The following is a 5,130-nucleotide window of genomic DNA, read 5'->3' on the forward strand; positions in this document are numbered from 1 at the left end:
CCCCACCGTTAAGTCCCTTTCTCCCTGACCTCCTTGTATTCTAATCCAGAGCACTTCAGTCTGCCCGTCTTCTGACCCAGTGCTACTCATTGAGGTTGTGTATTGCTCCTTGACATAGAGCACCCCCCCCCACCTTTCCTCCCTTTCCTATCTCCTGTACAGCCTATAGCCCTTGATGTTCACCTCCCAGTCATATGTTGGGTCCCACCACGTTTCGGTGAGCCCCACTATGTCTGGGTTGGTGTTAGCTAGCAGGAGGGCAAGTTCCTTCTGCTTGTTCCCCCTACTGCAAGCATTAATGTAGTGGCATTTGAGGCCTCCCGAAGATGCATGCACTGCCCCCCTAATCCCAGCACTACCCGGGTCCCTGTTACTTATCTGGGTATTTGTTCTGCTCATCATTGGTCTAGGCTGGGCTGCTCTTGCGGGTGACACTCGGTTTGGTGGTCCAAGGCTTCCTCCGCCCTCATCTTCCCCTTTCCCCAGTGAGCCTAGTTTGAAGCCGCCGGAGGAGATCAGCCAACCTAGAAGAGAATACATGCTTACTTTTGGGGCAAAGGTGAAGCCCATCCCATCCAAGCATGTCTCTCATCCTGATGTGTGGGTCGTTGTCTAAGAAGCTGAAGCCTGCCTTGAGACACCATTTCTGAAGCCTCAAGTTGACCTCTCTGATTCAGGTCTTGTGTCATCTTCCATGTCTGCTTACTGGTAGGACAGAAGAGAATACCACCTGTGCCCTATCTCCTTCAGCATGCCCCTGAGAGCATGGTAGTCCGTCATCAGGTGATCGGGGCTTCTCCTGGCTGCATCATTAGTGCCCACATGGATTAGGACCATGGGGTAGTAATCAGTGGGGCGGATAATGGCCGGGATCATCTTTGTCACATTCTGGATCTTTGCTCCACGAAGACAGTAGACCTCGCATGCCAAGGGGTCCTGGTGACAGATGGGAACCTCTGTACCTCTCAGGATGGAGTCACCTATAACAATCAGTCGACATTTCTTCCTCTGGGCCTGCTTAGCTCCTTCAGCCTGTTCAGAGTGTAGAGAGAGTGGAGTGGCCTCCTCTCCAGAGGTTTCTTCCTTTCCTTCCTTCTCCTGCAGTGTCACCAGGGCCTCATACCTTTTCTCCAGCTGGACTGGGGGAACTGGTGCTGCTCTGCTAAGAGCAGTCCTGGCTCTGGGGGGGACCATCTGCCACTCTGTTGTGGATGGCACCTCCCAGGGTGATTCTCCCTTGGACGCATGGCCCTGCACGGAGAGAAAATACCCATCAATTTCATCCTCTGTCTCTCTGATTCCCCTCAGCCTACTAACCTCCTCCTGGAGCTCCCTCACCTGCGCCTCCAGGACCCTAAGACGGGCGCCTGCAGGACAGGTGTGGGGGCCCCCATTCCGTGGCCCCCCCAGCCCTCCTAGGCATCCCCTGCAGGCCAGGGGGGAGGGGGACTCCAGCCCCCCTATGGGCTCTGTCTGGGTGGAGGCCTCAGACAAGCCCCGGATAGGCGGTGCCCCCCCAGGCAGGGGCCCTAGCAGTACTCGGCGTCGACAGCATTATATAAATTGCTATTATTTATATTTCTGTGTGGTGCCTTCACTCTACCTTTGTTAGAGTCTCCTGCTTGGCCCTTCCTCCTTGCCCACCTGCGTGAATGCTGGCGCGCTCTGTTCGCACACAGCTCAGGAGCGCGGCTTCCTGCCGGCTCAGCAAAAAGGGACCTTGGAGGCTTGCCCACTGGATCCGGCTCTGCTGCACCAGTTCCCTCCTCCCCCACTTACCTTAGGGGGATCAGCTGATGCTGCCCCCACTGCCACTGCCTCTGATCAGTACTTCCATTCCACTTCCGGGTTCACTGCTGAGCAACACAGGGTCCCCCTGCACTCCTGTGGGACGCTCCATCTGCCCAGCATTGCAATATTCACAAGCCGCAACAGGTACCTTGAGGTATGTAGAAAGAACATTTAAAGCTGTGTCTATGGCCAAAATGCTGATTCTCTGAATCAGCATTGAATCTTCAGATTCAGCCGAATCAAATCGGGGATGGTGATCCGAATCAACTAACTGAATCACTGTCTCCCGTTTGGGCCGAACCCAAATCTGAACCAAATATGGCCCGTTCTGCACACCTAGTGCCCGGAACTGGATGCAGTACTCTAGCTGCAGTCTTACCAGTGCTGAGTAGAGCAGAAGAATCACCTCTTTGGTTTTGCTGGAGATGCATTGATTGATGCATGCCAGAGTGTTATTTGCCCTACTAGCTACAGCACTGCACTGCCAGCTCATATTCATAGTGTGGCCTATTATTATCCCCAGGTCCCTTTCATTCGTGGTGCTAGTCAGTTTGGTGCTGCCAAACCTGTAGGTGTGTTGGGGTTTGCTCATCCCCAGGTGGAGCACTTTACATTTCTCAACATTGAACTTCATCAGATTCCAACCTGCCCAACTTGCTAGCCTGTCTAGGTCCACCTGTATCTGTAGCCTATCTTCAAGTGTGACCGCACTTCCCCATAACTTGGTGTTGTCCACGAATTTGGCCAGTGAGCTCTTCACCCCTACATCCAAATTGTTAATAAAGATGTTGAAAAGTACTGGACCAAGCACCGACCCCTGAGGGACACTGCTGCCCACTTCTGACCAGGATAACACAGATCCATTCACTACGACTCTCTGGGTCCTATCCTGCAGCCAGTTTCTCACCCACCTGACTGTCTTGGAGTTAACGTGCCAAATTAAGAAAAGGTGAATAAAGTTGACTGTGTTGAAATAAAAAATGTTTACATTTAATGTTCAGTTTAAAAAGACTTAAAACCTCAAGTTCCATACAGTTAGGCTCTAAAATATTAATGAAGGAGTCCTGCTCAATGCTAAATTGGCTGAAATTAGAGAGACAAACACTTGTCATGAAACAATACTGATTTTACTAGCATACTTTATACAGAGTGAACAGAGAATCCCACTCAAATACATATATAATACTGTTTTTGTTGAAGATTTTAATTACACATTAGGTCATTGGTAAAGTAAACCTAGATTCCTATTTTTTAAATGAAAAATTGAACTATTTAATACTAAATGTATGTATTGATATGCAATGGGGTTACAAATGAAATTTGTAATTAGAATTGGATGCACATTGTGTAAAAGTACTCATGAACACTCATTCAAAATAAAAACAAATTCTTCAAAAAACAAAAAATGCTTCAGTGAATGGTACTTTTAGGCCTTCCATTCATGGACTGTCATATAGGCGGCATTTTATTCTGAAGACTGTTTATGGAAACAAAGTACCATTTTTGTGCAAAAATTCTTTTGAGACATTCAATCACAAATCAAAACAAGGCCATATATTTAAACATCCACTCATAAAACATGACACATTTTTAAATGGGGAACATTAAACAGTATTTTTCAGATCTGAAGTAAAAATGTTTCAGAAGGCAGCAGTTAGAAAATAAAACAAGAATATCCAGGTAATGACATGATAAAAGTTTCAAGTATTTTTGAGGCAGTTTTGTACACAGGTTTTGAGATGTCTTGGGGAGCAAATTAAAATGTTTGGCTGAAAATGAGAGGTGTACAGTGACACATCCAGGGATGTATCATAAAACACAGGCTTCTGGAAATATAGTCTATTTACTTGAATACAATAGAAGGTTCCCCTCCCAATGGCAAGGGGAAAAAAGCCCCTCATCTTATAACCACATATAAAGAAATCTCACTACATACATTGTCTATCATTAAACTGCTGCCAAAAACAGCATGTACTCAGCAATAGAAACCAACTAAGTTGTTAATTAAATGCAGCCAGCACTGAGCATGGCTATTAAACACATGGCCCACATTGGGCAAACATGCTGATAGGAACTTTTTTTTTATTTTATTTTTTATTTTTTTTTACAAAATGTTATTAAAAATAATCTTATCAGCCTACACTTACAAAGCTTCACATACTGAGCATCCTTGTTTAACCAAGACTTCATATTGCAAAAAACAACTACATCTCAAAAACATACAACTACATATATTAAACCCTTAAACAACATAAATCGACTTCCCAGGAAAAAACCCTTACAAAACTCTTTTTCTTCATACAGAACCCCATGAAAAACTATTTCCTCAGTAACCACCTGAAACTCTCCTCCCCTCCCATCAGTCCTCTCTGTTGGTTCAGACACTGTCTTACAGTGAAAGCCACACCCTTAAAAAACCCTGAGGTTTCTTACTTTCTATAAACTAATTTTAAAACATGTTAATAAAGTCCTTAATAACATTTCTTCTGGTCCCTCTAGTATGAGTCCATATAGGACCATCTCCCACACTAACAGCAGGTTTATTGAGATGAAAGCGGCAGACCCTTTCCCACACCACCTTTGCATATGTACACTCCCAAAACATGTCCCACCATTTCTTCTTCCCTGCACCTCTCCTCTGACCACCTTGATGTGGTCATCAAGCTCCCTCTGTCTTGCACGTCTCTCACAGGCAAGATATTTCTTATAATCTGGTCCCCTTTTAGTTGTTTACCCACCACTGCTCCCCACACCTTCTTCAGGACCTCCAGCCCTACCTTCCCTATTTTATACCTCTGCATGAAATCTTCCATCCTAATGTAATGAATCAGCAGTTGCCATAACCAAAAACTCTTCAAAGAGATCTGATATACTTCCCATTTATTCAAAACTGCAGCTGTGTGAAATCGGACAATATACATTGCTTTTCCCTCTCCCTCCATTACCGCCTTGCATACCACACTTACATAATTCACATAGATGGACAATCCCAAGTCTGGCAGCCACCATGTCTCTAAGTTTGTATACTTCAAGTCTAGCCAGGCTTTCTCTTTTGGCATTTCAAAAGAACACACATATTTCCCTCTGTCCTTTTTCTATCTGTTGCCTTTTCAGTGGAAATACAATTCCCATATATAAAATAATTGGCAGTAGCACAGCCAGGGGAGGTGCACCTAGGCCAAGGGTCAGTGAGGATCTAGTTAGGGAACTTCTGGAGGGACTGGATGTATTCAAATCAGCTGGTCCGGACGATCTCCACCCTCAAGTACTGAGGGAATTGGCTGAGGTCATTGCGGGACCCCTGGCACAGCTTTACGAGCACTCGTGGTGCTCTGGTAT

Source organism: Gavialis gangeticus, unplaced genomic scaffold (genome assembly GCF_001723915.1).
Source record: "Gavialis gangeticus isolate Ggan-Ray unplaced genomic scaffold, GavGan_comp1, whole genome shotgun sequence".
Lineage (NCBI taxonomy): Eukaryota > Metazoa > Chordata > Crocodylia > Gavialidae > Gavialis > Gavialis gangeticus.